At 37.7% G+C, this 20489-nt stretch overlaps 1 protein-coding gene across 1 annotated transcript in view; it reads left to right on the forward strand.

The window, feature by feature from the left end:
- Positions 1–330: 330 nt before the first annotated feature.
- LOC110441914 overlaps positions 331–20489 on the forward strand; it is a gene marked incomplete at its 3' end in the record, with an annotated part of 187799 nt that continues 167640 nt past the window's right edge. Inside the window, exon 1 of the mRNA XM_021485220.1 lies at positions 331–450. The remainder of the gene's footprint in view (positions 451–20489) is intronic.

Genomic DNA, 20489 nt, shown 5'->3' on the forward strand with positions numbered 1-20489 from the left:
ACGGTACCTTCCTATGAACTGCAATTCCTAAAAACTTTGGTTCAGTAACTACAGAAATTTTGGTATTTTTTAATGAAAGATGATTCTTAACAGCCGTATGGACATCTTATACAAAACAACGTTTACATTCTTTAAAATGTAATAAACATTTATCCTGCATTGTTTTTCCCTTTAGGATATATTATTTAACCACTTCGCCCTGAATAACTAGTATTTCAATCAGCGCATACTTTTGAATTACGTATGTCACTGCAATACTGATTCGCATTATGATTGATTATTAGCGGACATGCGCAAACAAGTGTTTGATTAGATTGTGAAGGTGAAAATAGCAGGTGTTAGCCTAGATCATGTAATGGATTACACTTGTGCATTTCAGGAAATATTTTGTTTTGATATGTGCCAGACAAATCTGACCATTTATTGAAGGAACACTGAAGATTGATTGAGGTAAGTGTGAACCTTTTTATGTAAGGGAGACAGCAAATGTACTTGAACCACTTACGGTGTGTAAAACTGTATTAATTTGAAAATTCCCGAAGGGGCCAGGTGAGTTGTACGTATGGTGTCGCGTCTGTCCTCCCGGACTCTGACCATAGTCCGTCTGTCTGGAACACACATCTACTTTTGAACAACCTAATAGGCATATAGTTATACTTTTTGAGCAAAGCAAACTGGGAGAAATGGCTATAAGGTTTGTTCATTGGTAAGGTCACAGGGATTAAAATATTTAATGTAATATATTATTTTTCTTACAATTAACAAAAAAAGACTCGGGGTGATGATATTCGGCCAGTAAAATGTTAGTGTGAAAGACCAAAATAGGGTAAAAATGGACCTCGACCAAATGGTAAGGTCACAGGGACAAAATGCATAAAAAACCCCATTAAAATGACTTTTACTGAATAACAAAATTCCTAGGATATTCATATCTGATCTGTAGGGTGTTTGGATAAAGGAATATAGATAATTTTCAACTGGATTATGTTGACCTACTTCCAATGTTATAGATTTGTTAAAAACTTAAGCTTAATTCTTCTGATTAACTAAGAGATTTACGGTGATGATATTTGGCCAGGAACGCATTGATGCATATGAAGTGCTACGTATACCATTCGTTCAAATGAATGACCTCCACCAACTTTCAATGACAATTGCAGCTTTTTTTTCTAACCATTTAGACGACTTCCTTTAAAAAAACACAAGAAACTTATGGTGATGATGTTTGTCAAGTTCTATGCTTGGATAAAGTGTTAAAGTATCAAGTTTATTTAAATGAATCAGACTATCGTGATTGTTCAAATGAATGTCATTGTCCCACTCTCAAGGTTACAAGGGTCTCAGTTAAATATAAGACATATGCATGAAACATTGCGACATGTCAAAGGCGAAACACAATGGTATACGTTAAAGACATTTCAAACATGTCAGAGGTACTGCTACATGTAGATCTAGGAACATGACATAAATCTAGGAATATGACAGAAGACTAGTCTCATGGAAGAGGAGTAGCCACATAACAGGGGTTTAGCCAAATGGCACAGGTGTAGCCACAAGACAGAGGTGTAGCCACATGCCAGAGGTGTACTTGTAAGCCCATGACAGTGGTGTAGTCACAGGGACGAGGTGTATCCACATGGCTGAGTTGTAGCAACATGACAGAGGTGTATCCACATAGCAAAGGGCAACAAACATGACAGAGGTGTAACCACACGGTAGAGGTGTAGCCATTTGGCAAAGGGCAAGTAACATGACAAATGTGTAGTTACATGGCAGAGGGCAAGGAACATAACAGAGGTATAACCACCTGTCAGAGGTGTAGCCACATGACAGTGGTGTAGCCACAGAAAAGTGGTGTATCACACATGGCAGAGGTGTAGCAACATGGCAGAGAGCATGGAACATGGCAGATAGCATGGAACATGACAGAGGTGTAGCCACATGACAGAGGTGTAACCACACGGTTTAGGTGTAGCCACATGACAAAGGGCAAGGAACATGACAAAGGTGTAGTTACATAACAGAGGTCTAGCCACTTGTCAGAGGTGTAGCCACATGACAGTGGTGTAGCCACAGAGAAGTAATGTAGCCACATGGCAGATATGTAGCCACATGTCAAAGGGCAATAAACATGCTTGAGTTGTAGCCTCATAACAGAGGCGTAGCCACATGGCAAAGGGCAATGAACATGGCAGAGGTGTCGCCACGTGGCAGAGGGCAAGGATCAATATAAGTTGTAGCCATATGACAGAGTTGTAGCCACAAGTTGTAGAGGGCAAGAAATATGACAGAGGTGTCGCCACATGGCAGAGGACAAGGAACATGACAGAGGTGTAGCCACATGGCAAAGGTGAAGCCGCATGACAGAGTGCAAAAAAATGATATAGGTGTAGCGACATGTCAGTGGTGTAGCCACATGGCAGAGATATAGTCAAATGACAGAGTTGTAGCCACATGGCAGATTTGTATCTACATGGCAGAGGTTTAGCCCATGACAGAGGGCAAGGCACATGACAAAGGTGTAGTTACATGGCAGAGGTGTAGCCACATGGCAGTGTTGTAGCCACATTACAGAAATGTAGCCACATGGCAGAGGGCAACGGAAATGGTGAGGTGTAGCCACATGACAGAGTGGAAATAAAATGACATAGGTGTAACCCCATGATAGAGGTGTAGCCCCATGGCAGAGGGCAACGGACATGATGAGGTGTAGCATATGGCAGATGCAGCCACATGACAGTGGTAAGAAACATGACAGTGGTATAGCCACATGGCAGGGGTGAAGTACATGACTGATGTGTAGTCACATGGCAAATGTGAAGCCGCAGAACATAGGTGTAGCCCCATGGTAGAGATATATCCCAATGACAGAGTTGTAGCCACATGGCAGGTTTGTATCTACATGGCAGAGGTTTAGCACATGACAGAGGGCAAGGCATATGACAAAGGTGTAGCTACATGGCAGAGGTGTAGTCACATGGCAGAGATATAGCCACATGGCAGTGTTAAAGCCACATGACAGAGATGTAGCCACATGGTAGAGTTGTAGCCACATGGAAGAGGTGTAGCAACACGGCAGAGATGTAGCCACATGGCAGTGTTTTAGCCACATGACAGAGACGTAGCCACATGACAGAGATGTAGCCACATAGAGTTGTAGCTACATGGCAGAGGGCAAATACTATGACAGAGATGTAGCCACATGGCAGAGATGTAACCATTGGTAGAGGTGTAGCCACATGGCATATGGCAAGGAACATGACAACCGGGTCATATGTCCACCCTCAAGTTCATAAGGGCTTACATTAGATATCAGACATAGACATGAAATATTGCGTTATTCATAGACATGAATAGACACATACTTAATCCATGTATAGTATATACCTGCTGGTGTGCTACCCTGACGGGCAGATTAGAGAAGGAGAGCAGAGACAAAACATCAACACAACCTCCATGACACAAGCCCACATAATGGTATGTCACTGCAGTTTTAGCTACCAGTGACCATTGGGTTGGAGTCAGGCCACCACCCAGAACCTTGAATTAGGGTGTGGTTGTATTGATTTGCTTAAGTCTACATGGAAGTCTACATGTACATGTACCGGTGTACCAAGTAGCTCTGGTAGAGGGTTATCTGGTACTTGGTAGCTACCAGGTGTCAGCACTAAGTAAATACCGCACCAAGTGGTACCAAGTACCAAGTTCTCAACCGTGTGGTCTGGTCTAGATCTACACCATGGTCACTGGTAATTTACCAATAAACCTAATTCACTTATATGATTTGAATATGTCAACGTAGAAATAGTAATAAAAGATCAATTTGAGACAATTAATTGTTTCCTTGTTCTTGAGCAGATCATCACGGACCTGATGTGATGATCGTATGTGACGACCAGAAAACGTTACAGTGGCTTTATACTATTGAAGTATGTGACGACCATATAACGTTTTATGGTCGTCACATACTTAAATAGGTAAAAATATACATGAAATAGAGGTTATTATTTTTCAATACCTCCGCCAGGAGTCGAACCCGGGACCCATGGCTGACTATTCTACCGTTCTATCGAAAGAGCTTAAGAGGAAGTCTCCCTAACAGAGACGGCAGGAAGCAGCTATTGTTTTATCAGGGTGACATACTTCCTCTCTCGGAAAGAAATCGCCTCGATATTTCGAGGCGGTCATAGCAATCCTTGTGAAAGCATCTCTAGTATTTTGTCTATAAATCCCGGTGCTTACATAGGCGACAATGTACATGAAAAAAGAGTTTATCATTTTTCAATACCTCCGCCAGGAGTCGAACCCGGGACTTCTGGCTTACTAGTATTACGCTCTACTGAAGGAGCAAAAGAGAAATTCTCCCTGGCCGAGTCAGTAGGTGCAGCTAGTAATTTACCATGTTGACATGTTCATATCTCACCGTTATAGCAACACAACATTAATAACCCAACCTCACGCCGAAACACCGAATCAGGGGCATAGCTCTGTTTAAAAGCTAATGCGCTGTGATTCAGCACACCTGACATATCTTGTGTCTTCGTCAATTATTTAGAAGATTATAATTTGTTTTAAAATGTTTGTGAATTTGATAGGCTGTTCGGTTCCTATTGTATTTTTCACGAGAACGACAGGCATCGGATAAATATACCAAACCGTATACCTTGATACTCGCTCGGCACAAAATATTCAATTTTAGTGTTTCTCTGTAGATGCAGTAGATTTGACATTGAATAGACTACTTATAACATTACCTGAATCGACTACATTTTATTCCAGGGGATCATTGCAATTCTTGTGAAAGTATCTCTAGTATTTTGTCAATATATCCCGAATCCCTACATAGGCGCCAATGCACATGAAAAAAAGGTTTTTATTTTCAATGCCTCCGCCAGGAGTCGAAACGGGACCTCTGGCTTACTAGTCTTACGCTCTACTGAAGGAGCAAAAGAGAAATTCTCCCTAGCGCAGTCGGTAGGTAGCAGCTAGGTATCTACCATATTGACATGCACGTCACGCCGAAACAACGAATTAGTGGCATAGCTCAGTGTAACAGCTAAATACTCCGCCAGGAGTCGAACCCGAGACCCCTTGCTTACTATTCTTACGCTCTACCGAAGGAGCTTAAGATATTTCTCCCTATCCGAGTTGGTAAGGAGCAGCTTGTATTTTACCAGGGTGACATACTCCCCCTCCAGGAAAGAAATCGTCTCGATATCTCGAGGCAGTCATAGCGATTCTTGTGAAAGTATCTCCAGTATATTGTCAATACATCACAGGTCCCTACATGCGCGCAAATGTACATGGAATAGAGGTTATTATATGTCAATGCCTCCGCCAGGAGTCGAACCCGGGACTTCTGGCTTACTAGTCTTACGCTCTACTGAAGGAGAAAATGAGAAATTCACCCTCGCCCAGTCGGTAGGTAACAGCTATGTTTCTTCCATATTGACATGCACGTCACGCCGAAACACCGAAGCAGGGGCATAGCTCTGTTTAACAGCTAATGCGATGTAATTCATCACACCTGACATATCTTGTGTCTTCGTCAATTATTTAGAGAATTATAATTTGTTTTAAAATGTTTGTGAATTTGATAGGCTGTTCGGTTCCTATTGTATTTTTCACGAGAACGACAGGCATCGAAACACCGAATTAGTGGCATAGCTCAGTGTAACAGCTAAATACTCCGCTAGGAGTCGAACTCGAGACTTCTGGTTTACTAGTCTTACGCTCTACGGAAGGAGCAAAAGAGAAATTCTCCCTAGCCCAGTCGGTAGGTGCAGCTAGTAATTTACCATGTTGACATGTTCATATCTCACCGTTAGAGCAACACAACATTAATAACCCAACGTCACGCCGAAACACCGAATCAGGGGCATAGCTCTGTTTAACAGCTAATGCGATGTAATTCAGCACACCTGACATATCTTGTGTCTTCGTCAATTATTTAGAGAATTATAATTTGTTTTAAAATGTTTGTGAATTTGATAGGCTGTTCGGTTCCTATTGTATTTTTCACGAGAACGACAGGCATCGGATAAATATACCAAACCGTATACCTTGATACTCGCTCGGCAGAAAATATTCAATTTTAGTGTTTCTCTGTAGATGCAGTAGATTTGACATTGAATAGACTACTTATAACATTACCTGAATCGACTACATTTTATTCCAGGGGATCATTGCAATTCTTGTGAAAGTATCTCTAGTATTTTGTCAATATATCCCGAATCCCTACATAGGCGCCAATGCACATGAAAAAAGGGGTTTTATTTTCAATGCCTCCGCCAGGAGTCGAAACGGGACCTCTGGCTTACTAGTTTTACGCTCTACTGAAGGAGAAAATGAGAAATTCTCCCTAGCCCAGTCGGTAGGTAACAGCTAGGTATCTACCATATTGACATGCACGTCACGCCGAAACAACGAATTAGTGGCATAGCTCAGTGTAACAGCTAAATACCCCGCCAGGAGTCGAACCCGAGACCTCTGGTTTACTAATCTTACGCTCTACTGAAGGAGAAAATGAGAAATTCTCCCTAGCCCAGTCGGTAGGTAACAGCTAGGTATCTACCATATTGACATGCACGTCACGCCGAAACAACGAATTAGTGGCATAGCTCAGTGTAACAGCTAAATACTCCGCTAGGAGTCGAACCCGAGACTTCTGACTTACTAGTCTTACGCTCTACGGAAGGAGCAAAAGAGAAATTCTCCCTAGCCCAGGCGGTAGGTAGCAGCTAGGTATCTACCATATTGACATGCAAGTCACGCCGAAACACCGAATCAGGGGCATAGCTCTGTTTAACAGCTAATGCGATGTAATTCAGCACACCTGACATATCTTGTGTCTTCGTCAATTATTTAGAGAATTATAATTTGTTTTAAAATGTGTGTGAATTTGATAGGCTGTTCGGTTCCTATTGTATTTTTCACGAAAACGACAGGCATCGGATAAATATACCAAACCGTATACCTTGATACTCGCTCGGCAGAAAATATTCAATTTTAGTGTTTCTCTGTAGATGCAGTAGATTTGACATTGAATAGACTACTTATAACATTACCTGAATCGACTACATTTTATTCCAGGGGATCATTGCAATACTTGTGAAAGTATCTCTAGTATTTTGTCAATATATCCCGAATCCCTACATAGGCGCCAATGCACATGAAAAAAAGGTTTTTATTTTCAATGCCTCCGCCAGGAGTCGAAACGGGACCTCTGGCTTACTAGTCTTACGCTCTACTGAAGGAGCAAAAGAGAAATTCTCCCTAGCCCAGTCGGTAGGTAGCAGCTAGGTATCAACCATATTGACATGCACGTCACGCCGAAACAACGAATTAGTGGCATAGCTCAGTGTAACAGCTAAATACTCCACCAGGAGTCGAACCCGAGACCTCTGGTTTACTAATCTTACGCTCTACTGAAGGAGAAAATGAGAAATTCTCCCTAGCCCAGTCGGTAGGTAGCAGCTAGGTATCTACCATATTGACATGCACGTCACGCCGAAACAACGAATTAGTGGCATAGCTCAGTGTAACAGCTAAATACTCCGCCAGGAGTCGAACCCGAGACCCCTTGCTTACTATTCTTACGCTCTACCGAAGGAGCTTAAGATATTTCTCCCTATCTGAGTTGGTAAGGAGCAGCTAATATTTTACCAGGGTGACATACTCCCCTCCAGGAAAGAAATCGTCTCGATATCTCGAGGCGGTCATAGCGATTCTTGTGAAAGTATCTCTAGTATATTGTCAATACATCACAGGTCCCTACATGGGCGCAAATGTACATGAAATAGAGGTTAATATATTTCAATGCCTCCGCCAGAAGTCCAACCCGGGACTTCTGGCTTACAAGTCTTATGCTCTACGGAAGGAGCAAAAGAGAAATTCTCCCTAGCCCAGTCGGTAGGTGCAGCTAGTAATTTACCATGTTGACATGTACATATCTCACCGTTATAGCAACACAACATTAATAACCCAACGTCATGCCGAAACACCGAATCAGGGGCCTAGCTCTGTTAACAGCTAATGCGTTGTGATTCAGCACACCTGACATATCTTGTGTCTTCGTCAATTATTTAGAAGATTATAATTTGTTTTAAAATGTTTGTGAATTTGATAGGCTGTTCGGTTCCTATTGTATTTTTCACGAGAACGACAGGCATCGGATACATATACCGAACTCTATACCTTGATACTCGCTCGGCACAAAATATTTAATGTTAGTGTTTCTCTGTAGATGCAGTAGATTTGACATTGAATAGACCAATTATATAATTACCTGAATCGACTTCATTGTATTCAGGGGACCATTTCATTTTTTGTGAAAGTATCTCTAGTATCAATATCAGTGTCAATATATCCCGGGCCAATGTACATGAAAGAAAGGTTTTTATTTTCCGTTGCCTCCGCCAGGAGTCGAACCAGAGATCTCTGGTTTACTAGTCATACGCTCTACCTAAGGAGTTTAAGATAGTTCTGCTTAGCCGAGTTGGTAAGAAGCAGCTAATATGTAACCAGGGTGACTAACCCCCCCCCCTCCAGAGGTGAAATCGTCTCGATATTTCGAGGCGGTCATAGCGATTCTTGTGAAAGTATCTCTAGTATTTTGTCAATACATCCCGGTGCCTACATGGGCGCAAATGTACATGACATATATGTTATTATTTTTCAATACCTCCGCCAGTAGTATGGACCCTGGACCTCTGACTTACTAGTCTTTCGCTCTACGGAAGGAGCTAAAGAGAAATTATCCCTATCCGAGTCGTTAGGAAGTGGCTAGTAATTTACCATGTTCACCGTTATAGCAACACAAAAACAAACACCCAACGTCACGCCGAGATACCGAATGAGGGGCACAGCTAAAGTGTTGTAATTCAACACACTTTTATGTCTTTCTAAATTATTAAGAGGTATTCTTTTACAATTTGTGGTAAAAAATTATTGAATTTTATTGGTTCCTATTGTATTTTACACGAACACGACAAGCATCGGATAAACATACTGAACTCTCTACCTTAATATTCGCTCGGTACACAAACAATCAGTTTTTGTGTTTCTCTGTAGCGATATATGTGTCATTAAATAGACCCGTTGTATATTTACATAAATCGGCTACATTGCATACCGCCGTACCAGACTATAATTACCCCATATCGAAACATGAATAATACAGTTATAGCATGAATAATCAAATTAAATGTTATTGCATATTGCGATCAAGTAATCATTTTATGTAATCATTTCTATACTGAACAGTCATTACCCTCGTTAGTTGCAAACAAAAATGCACATTGAACGGAAATGAATCAAACTTAGTAACCTATGATGAATGAACACTACAAGGTATATACTAAAAATCAGTAAATTTGTAGATTCTGATCATGACGAGAAAAGCAATATAACAGCTGCCAGTAAATAAATATGTTTAATGAGTGGCACATGCAATAGATTATGTCATTGTTTGCGTGAATCAATATCACTTCATTTAAAATGTTTAAAATCACTTAAACAGGATATAGGAGACACAATGTAAGTGCGCTTATGCTAAAATGGCTTACTACTGACGTACGATCACGTGTTGGATGCCAAACAAGGTTCATAGTCTATATGTAATAAACATAGATTGTGTCCCGACCGAAGTAATAGTAGTGCTTAAGACAGCAGACGGTTTAGAAGAAGTTAATGGCTGTTCTCTATAAAGGCAGGAGTGGGATGTTGCACAAGCAATGATACTTAAAATTCCTTAAAACGCTACATGTAAGATACGAAAATAATAGTAAGGATGGAAAATATGTCGACATCATCTGAGGAGACGTCGACATAGTTTATGAATATGACTGTTCAATAAACAATTCTTAAATACATTAATACATATTTGCATTTTCCGAAATAATTTTGCTGTGTAAATAGTCGGGAGTGACATCGACTTAGCGTTAACAAATCTAGAGAATATTACCGACATATGGAACCTTAATCGGTGTTCATAGTTTGTAGACCTAATTCATATACTACTTCTCATGCTATCTATTTTTTAAGAAGACGATTTTTAGGTACTGTTTTTTTTTTTTCCATATTAATAAGACGCAAGTCTATGTTACTACCGAACATTTACACGAATACATAATATTGTAGTCATGAAACTATTTCAGTCATGAAACCAACCACTTTTCCCTTATCATGCGTCATGGAAAATATAGAGGATCTTACATGAGTGTCCATGTCATATTGAATTTATTAAACGAGTTCAATGATTTTATTGTAATAATTTTAATAAATTCAACATGAAATGGACACGAATGTAATATTCTATTTATCACATAACGTTAATTGTTTAAAAATGGTTTGAATGGTCGATAACAGTGTATCAGGGACATAATTTAATAAACTTTACTGTTTTTGTTTCAGATGTATGTGGCTCGGCAAATGTCGAAGATGATGATCACAGCAGTGATCCTTTGGTTCAACGCATTAGGGACAGGTATCTTTACTGTTACCTATATGTCTTAAATGTTTCCCGTATATCTATACTATTACCGTATGTCTACACTGTTACCAGTAAGTCTATACTCTTACCCGTAAGTCTATAATATTACCCGTATGTCTGTACTATTACCCGTAAGTATATACTATTACCCGTAAGTCAATACTGTTACCCGTATGTCTATACTATTACCCGTATGTCTATACTGTTACCCGTAAGTCTATACAGTTACCCGTAATTCTATACTATTACCCGTATGTCTATACTATTACACTAATATCTATACTATTACCCTTATGTCTATACGATTACCCGTGTTTCCTTACTATAACCCGTATATATACTGTTCCCCGTATGTCTAGACTATTACCCGTATATATACTGTTCCCGTATGTTTATACTCTTCCCGTATGTCTTTACTGATACCCGTATGTTTATACTGTTCCCCGTCTATCTACATCGTTCACTGCATGACTATACTATAATCAGTGTGTCCATACTATAGCCCGTATGTCTATACTACAACCCGTATGTATATACTATTACCCGTATGTATATACTATTACCCGTATGTTCATTATATTATCCGTAACTCTATACCATTACCCGTACAAATTTTATGTCTTTATTATTACCCTTACGTCTATACTATTACCCGTATGTCCATACTATCACCCGTTTGTCTATTATTACCAATATGTCTATAGTATTACCAGTATGTATATAGTATAACCCTTGGGTGTACATGTATACAAAAACCCGTATGTCTACACTATAACCCGTATGTCTATATAATATTACCCGTATGTCTATACTTTACCCGTGTGTCTATACCTTTACTGGTATGTATATATTGCTACCTGTATGTTTAAATTATTACCCATATGTCTATACTATAATCCATATATACATACTATTCCCTTATATCTACATTATTACCCGTGTGTCTATACTATTACCCATGCGTCTACAATTTTACCCGTATTTCTATACTAATCCTCGTCTGTTCCCCGTATGTCTAGACTATTAACCGTATGCCCATACTATTAATATGTCTTTCTAATTACCCTTACGTCTATACTATTACCCGTTTGTCCATACTATTACCCGTATGTCCATACTATTAACCGTTTGTCCATACTATTACCCGTATGTCTATATTATTTCCCGTGTATCTATACTTTTACCCGTGTGTCTATACTATTACCCTTGTGTCTATACGTATTACCCTTATGTCTATACTATAACCCGTATGTCTTTACTATCACCCATTTATCTATTTCCCGTATACATACTGTTCCCATATCTTTTTACTGTTCCACGTGTGTTTATTCTGTTCCCCGCACATCTATACAGTTATCTGTATGACTATACTATAACCCGTATTTCTATACTATAACCCGTTTGTCTATCTATCACCCATTTGTTATATATATTACCTGTATGTCTATATCCTTAACCGTCTTTCTAATTACTCTTACGTCTATACTATAACCCGTTTGTCTATACTATTACCCGTTTATCCATACTATTACCCGAATGTCCATACTATTAACCGTATGTCCATACTATTACCCTTGTTTCTATATTATTTCCCGTGTGTCTATACTATTACCCGTATGTTTATACTTTTCCCCGTATGTTTAAACTATTAACCGTATTTATATACTGTTCCCGTATCTATATACTGTTTCCCGTATGTTTATACTGTTCTCCGTATGTCTTTACTATTGCCCGTGTGTCTATACTATAACCCTTGTGTCTTTACGTTTACTCGTATATCTATACTATTACCCTTGTGTCTTTATTATTACCCTTACGTTGATAATATTACCCGTATGTCCATACTATCACCCATTTGTCTATACTTTAACCCGTATGTCTTTACTGTTCCCTGTATGACTATACTATAACCCGTATGTCCATACTATATCTATACTACTATCCGTGTGTCTATACTATTACCCGTATGTGTATATTATTACCGGTATGTCTATACTAATACCCGTGTTTCTATACTATAATCCTTGTTTGTATACTATTACCCGTATATCTATAATATTAACAGTATGTCTATACTATTGCCCGTATGTCTATACTATTACCCGTTTGTCTATACTATTTCCAATATGTCTGAACTATTATCCGTGTGTCTATACTTTAACCCGTATATCCATACTATTACTCTTATATCTATAATATCAACGGTGCGTCTATGCTATTACCCTTATGTTTATATTGTTCTTCGTATGATTATACTATTACCCTTGTGTTTATACTTTTACCCGTATGTCTATTATAATACCCGTATGTCTATACTATTACCTGTATGTCTATTCTATTACCCGTATGTCTATATTATTACCCGTATGTCTATACTACTATCTTTGTGTCTATACTATTAGCTGTAAGTCTATACTATTACCCGTATGTATATACCATTGCCCGTGTGTCTTTACTTCCATCGGTAAGCCCATACTATTACCCGTATGTATATACTATTACCCGTATGTCTATTCTGTTACCCGTATGTCTATACTACATGTATAACCGGTGTGTCTATACTTTTATCCGTATGTTTATACTGTTCCCGTATCTCCTGTATGACTATACTATAACCCAGTATGTATATATTGTTACCCGTATGTCTATACAATTATCCGTATATGTATACAATTGCCCATATGTCTAACCCGTGTTAGAGCAATTGTGTCGTATTGCATATACAAATCTGTATCTATTAGTAAGTTTATAATAAATACTATTACCCGTATGTCTATACTGTTACACATATTTCTCTACTATTACATGTTTGTCTATAATATCACCTGTTATCACTAATACCCGTATGACTAACTATTACCCGTATGTCTATACTATTACACGTATGTCTATTGTATTACCTGAATGTCTAACTATTACCCGTATGTCTGTACTATTGCCCGTGTGTCTATACTGTATCCTTTACTGTTTTATGTATGTCTATAATGGGCCTCATGTGTCTTTAAAATATTATTGCAAGGACTTTTCCCGTGAAATGTGCTCAATATTGGAGAGGCCCTATGTAAGGCTGGCCCAATATTTACTGGGATGGTTTTTCGAATTTAAGTCTTAATTCGTTCTTTTTTTTGTTTTCGAAGTGCCAGAGCATATTTACAGAACTTTTATGCCGCCTTTTATCATGTCATTTTCTAAAGTATTCACATGCAAAAGGACAACAACGATACCCTAAGCAAAAAATGCCTACTTGGCACCTTTTCGAATTTCTGTTTATTTTTTTATAATTTTTTTCCACGTGCCAATATATTTTTACGAATCTCTTATCTTATCTACATTATGTCAGTATCTAAGGTATTCACATGCAAAGGGCATCAACGATATCCCAAGCAAAAAATGGTACTTGACACCTTTTCAAATTTCTGTCTGTGCCAAAGCATATTTTTTATATAACTCTCTTACAGCTCTTTACAACATATTCTACAACAGTTCATTGTCTTAGATTTTCAAATGCAAATTGACAAAAAAGTTACCCCGGGCTAAAGATGTTTAATGGGCACTTTTTCGAATTATAAATACGGTCGGGCACGTTGGAAAAAAGGAAAGATTTTAGACTGAAATTCGAAAAGGTGTCCTGTGGACATATTGAACCTAGAGCATCGTTGATGCCCTTTGTGAATGTGAATGTCATAGGCAATGACCTGCTGTAGTATATGTGTTAAGACAATGACTTGCTGTAGTATATGTGTTAAGGCAATGACCTGCTGTAGTATAGGTGTTAAGGCAATGACCTGCTGTAGTATATGTGTCAAGACAATGACCTGCTGTAGTATATGTGTTTAGACAATGACCTGCTGTAGTATAGGTGTTAAGGCAATGACCTGCTGTAGTATATGTGTTAAGAAGTGACATAATAGTTTTATTTATATGCCTTGACACGTTGTAAAGCACGTTTTGGACTGAAATTCGAAAAAGGGCCCAATTTTCATCTGCAGCCTGCGGTAAAGTTGATGTCTCTTTTGGTGTAAAAACCTTAGATGATGACCTACTGTAGAATATGTGTTAGATAACGACATAAAACAAATATAAGAACGTGGATCTGCGCCCGATCGAAGCTCTTTAATTGTAACACATGCTTGCGTTAAGAGATACTTCACTTCTTCATGCATCGTCGAATTTTAACGAATTTTAAAAATATAAAACAGTGTCAAACTTGCCCCGATCTCCCCTATTTGTCGTGTCGATTTGTCTTTTGAGCTTGCGTTTAATATTATTAACCGACTCACCGACTTTAAATAAAGCTCATCTTTTCTTATTCTGAATCAATTAATATCAGATATTAACAAAACCTACTCTCTATTGAGGCTTTGCCTTATCATATTAATTTTTAATGATATATTTGAATATCAAATCAGCCCAATATTTGCCAGCCAAAAATTGAGCCAGTCCAATATAGAGCTAGCTAAATATTAAATACGTAACGAACTTCACGTTCGTCTAACTATGTCGTTAAAACGACCGTAATTCACACATTTTCTTATATATGACAAAATAAATATATAAATGTTAAAATTGCCCTAATTAGAAATGTCAACATGAAAATATGTAAATAGGATGGAAATGATCAGATGCTCTAAATGTCGTTACCACAGAAAACAATTAGTTGGGCAGTTGACCCCGTACTTTTTCACGTCCTTTCGGGTAAAACAAAATCGTGTCATCTTGTTGAAAGATGATTTTTTTTCCACTACGCCACCTGACCACCCATATGATTATTATCAAATGTTATATAACTTCACAGAACAGAATCGTTTGTTTATATGCCAATTGTAATAATAATCGCGTACGCAGGACTTTTAATCTCGTACGTACGACATGATTTGTTTTTCATTCCTAAAACAGCCACGAATAAGGTTTCGTAGGTCAGCATGATTTGTTCACNTCTAATGTATCAACCTTTATTTTATTTTATTAAATTGTTCATTAACACGACTTCATGCTCATATTACATAATAACCACCATCATAAAGTACATAGTTGTGAAATTCCAACTTACAGTTTTAGAGTGTATTACAAATATAAGTATAAAAAGACGCTTGACTTCACAGTAATACATTCTGTAATTCTTCATCTGATAATGATGGCGGAGTTAGCTCGATATGTAGATACGACTAACATATATAAACTGCATGCCCATGGTATTCCTTAATTCTCCAGGGGCTACGCTCACCTATATTCTCTACACCCCTTACATATGTCATAGCAAAACATAAGGCTTAGTGTGCGCCACATTGTGGATAAGATAGGAAGAATAGTTTGATCCTTTGATGAACATCAAAAGGATCTCGCGGTCGCATATCAGCGAACTTGAATGGTTTTGAAGTCGGATGTCGCTCCTTTGGTATCAACCAAGCGATTGGTCATTTTTTTTTTACCTGAGACAAATCAAATATCTACCAGGGTGTCCTCGACTTGCTATGACATAGTCAAGGGGCACATAGAGCCTAAGTGAGCGTAGCCCCTACAGTATCGAGGATGGCCCATTGTCTTCAGTACATTATCTAATGTTTTCAGACTTTTTTATATCTTTTATTTTCTTACTGCAATGTTACAATAATTTTGTTTATGTTGTTGACAAAAAGTTAATTGAGGTATTCGCCAGGACGGTTTTTATCAACATGGAATTACAGGTCAGAGAAAAATAATAAATTATGAAGTATTTGTAGAATATCCTTGTCATTCGTACCCAGACATTAAATTATTATTTATCAGATATTTTCATATTCATGTGAATTCTATTTCAGTTGCTCCGATTACCTGTGGACAATATTCAGTATATGACACATATAATCAGACATGTCGCGGTAAGTTTATAAAATCTTATAAATGGAAAGCTAAAAAGTCTCCAAGTAGTGGAGAGTTCAGTAAAACATTGGTTTAATTATGCTAAAACGTAAACCAAACGTGACCATTATTACCTTCAACTTTGTATCAATTGTGTTTCAACTGTTTTGTGTATGCTTTAACATTCACATGTACTGTATCGTGAAAGGGTCCAATCAATTGTTCAGGATGGCTTGGTATGTCTATATATTAACAAGTATCAACTGTAAAATAAATTAAGCAATTCTTTTTCTACTGGTTGTATCTTATCCTTTGAAGAGGAGTAGTAAGGCAAACAAAGCACTATAGATCGTGTTAAGTAGTATAGGTATATTGTATTACATGTACACGAGGCGCGATATCTTGTTGCAATAGTGTCGGTATACTAATAGATACGGTATATTGTATTTTATGAACACGATACTCTAGATATTGACGAAGAAGTGTCGCTATACGTGTGTATACGGTATATTGTATTACATGTACACGATGCGCGATATATTGTTGAAATAGTGTCGGTATACTGATAGAGGCAATATATTGTATTACATGTACACGATACACAATATATTGACGACGTAGTGATGTTATACTGATAGATATGGTATTTATGATTACATGTACACGATACACGATATATTGACGAAGTAGTGATGGTATACTGATATATATGGTATTTATGATTACGTGTACACGATACACGATATATTATTAAAGTAGTGTCGGTATACCAATATATACGGTATATTGTATTACATGTATACGATACACGATATATTGTTGAAGTAGTGACGGTATACTGATAGATACGGTATATTGTATTACATGTACACGATACACGATATATTGTTGAAGAAGTGATGGTTTATAGATAGATACGGTATATTGTATAACATGTACACGATACACGATATATTGTTGAAGAAGTGATGGTATACTTATAGATACGGTATATTGTATTACATGTACACGATACACGATACATTGATGAAGTTGTGATGATATATTGATATATATAGTAGTTTGTAATTCATGTACACGATACACAATCTATTGACGAAGTAGTGATGGTATACTGATATATATGGTATTCATGATTACATGTACACGATACACGATATATTGTTGAAGTAGTGTCGGTATATTAATTTAATAGATACGGTATATTGTATTACATGTACACGATACATGATTTATTGTTGAAAAAGTGATGGTATACTAATAGATACGGTATATTGTATTACATTTAAAAGATACTCGATATATTGTTGAAGTAGCGACGGTATACTGATAAATACGGTATATTGTATAACATGTACATGATACACGATAAATGTTGTAGTGGTGTCGTTCATTCGATTTAAGGCTTTGGTAAAAATGTTAAAAATAGAAATTACAAGGATACATGATATTTTTTCACAATTTTTCACAGATACAAACTTCGTAGCATGTTGTTTTTATAAGTCACTTAATGTGACGGCTTTGGTCAATTCGATTAAAGATTACTATAAGGTTCAGAAATATATTGCTCGTGTTAAAGGGGAACAATGTCTTAGAAGATTTACTTCTGAATGGGAAAAATGGTTAAAATGGTTAAAATTAGTAGAGCTTGACCACACCTAACCCCGAGTCTTATGACTATTTATATTAAGTTAGTAGGTGTTATTCTCTTGCTTACTCCAACCCCTCCTATTTATGTTTACAAACAGCATAAACTAAATTGGAATCTCACTTGTCAATGTATTTTTCCGTACCTATATTTACCACTCTTTCTTTGTGTGTTATACATTGTCTTCTGCAGGTCTCTATTCAATAAGAATAAGTAGCAATGACTGCTGATGCAGGTATACATGTACAGTGCAAGTCAGATTTGTGTTTTTTGAACGATGCAGGCTGAGTCAACTTATTACTATCTTTCTTTGATGGTTACATACATGACCAAATGCACTTTAAAACAAATATTGACAAAGGCTCACAGCAGTTATTTATGTCATTTATTTTCTATTCAAATTTGTCAGTCTGATCTCTCTCTCTCTCTCTCTCTCTCTCTCTCTCTCTCTCTCTCTCTTTCTCTCTCTCTCTCTTAGTGTTCTTTGTCCATTTGTTTTGTCTATATATGTATGAAAGTGCGTGATAATTGTGTCTTTGTGATTGTATAAAATCATCATCAGATGATGAGGATAAGGATGAGGATGATGAGGATAAGGATGATGATAATTTCAATAGTCGATATGTGTGAATGTGTGGATGTGTGTTGATGTGATGTTCTGTATAATGAACATGTTCTGAAAATCTTGAAAAATAAACAAATTAAATTAAAAAACAAAACAAAAACACTTAGTAGCATGACACTATTATCATCATACTTGTTAAAATAACTGCAATTTACCATTCACATTTGCGATAATTTTGTTTAAGATATGTGTTTACCTGTATCAGATTTTAAACAAATGTTCTTTCTTTCTACTTCTTATAACTTTCTATTTCCTAACGCCTTTCTTGGCAACACGTCGCTTTTTGCTTTAATGTTGAACGTTTGCCCAGATGAGGAAGGCAATGGATTATGTGCCCTGGCCGGGCCATACCAAAGTCTTTAAAATGGTAGTTGTTATTCCCTGTCTAACGTTCAGCATTTAGGGTAATGACAACACCTGGTGCACCCGTTGTCAGTATAATGCGAACAGGCGGAATGCTGTGATGGGTGCCTTCGGCATGGTATTTTAGTGAGATAGCACTATAAAGTCGACATCAGATCCACGCTTTCACAAGGAGGCAAATGAACCAACATACCCTGTCTCCGACAAACATGAACGCATACACAACACACATGGAGGCACGTCCCTAAAGACCATAGCTGTTGATTCAATCATACTATAAAAAATATATGAAGTATGGTCTATGTATATATTTAGTCCAATGAATCAGCACATTTGCAGTTACTTATAAATGATAGTACATCTCACTGAACGAATTGTGATCTTATGTATATGAATATTTGCATAATGAGATTGTACCTTTTCTAGACTTTGAGTGGTGTTTGTACCAGTTCTACACCGACCCAAGATCGTGGTCTGATGCAAGAGCGATCTGTGAACAAAATAACAAGACGTTGGCCCATATTACTGATCTGTCGCAGCATGTCTTCCTGACGTCACTGATCTAAACCAGTTTACCTGCAATCTACTTTAGCCCGCCCAGGTTTGTCTTTGCCAACTTAGCCTAGAGTTTCTGCCAGAGACCGAGGAACATGTCGATCAACATTGTAGCCTTTTTGTACATTCGGGATTTTGATTTTGCCGTTTGTAACCGGCATTAGGTGGCATGTGCCCTGCGTTTAACATGCATGCTTTGGAGCTCTTTTCGTCTCCCAGCTTTTTCAGGTTGAGAAGAAATATAGGAGGGCATGGGATTCTGATGTCTTCCATGTGTTTGGTGTTTCCCCGGTAGCTATTGACTTTTGCGTTTCGCCTTTGAGTAATAACGTGTGTTTTGATGCTTTGGTGTGCCTTTTTTTTTCGTTACCTGAATAAGTGAAATGATACTCATATCTCATTATCACTTATACTGTAATCTAAATAACCTAGCCAAATATATTCCCAGCTGACGTAGTGCTGAGTGGTAAAATGGCTTGATCACTTGATAATTGTGAATAGATAAAAAAGTTGTAACATTTAAGAATCGTCCAAATAATGTGTTGTACTCATTCAATAGTTCCTTATGGATCTACTTCTACATGTTGTTATGCATTGTACTCCTCCATTACCTTGTGCTGTTTCGTTATATAAATACTACGTTCATTACATTATGACAGTGCCGTTGGTTTACCCTTTCCTCGTTACTAGGGCGCTGGGAAGCTTTGTGAACCACCCTGCCACTGACCCAATGTTAACGCACGAATGCGACAGTGTAAAATGAACAATTTGTTTAGACCAATTAGATTACAGGATTTATTACACATCCAATGGTTGTATAAGTATGGCATAACAGGGTAGATAAGGAATATGGAGTTATGATTTTTGCATGTTTTTTCAGCTCCATGTGGATAGGATTGTACAGGACAAATGGGGGACAACCTGTATGGCAAGATGACAGCGCCACTCTCGCAAACTATGTTCCTGTT

The sequence above is a fragment of the Mizuhopecten yessoensis genome, unplaced genomic scaffold (genome assembly GCF_002113885.1).
Source record: "Mizuhopecten yessoensis strain PY_sf001 unplaced genomic scaffold, ASM211388v2 scaffold716165, whole genome shotgun sequence".
Lineage (NCBI taxonomy): Eukaryota > Metazoa > Mollusca > Bivalvia > Pectinida > Pectinidae > Mizuhopecten > Mizuhopecten yessoensis.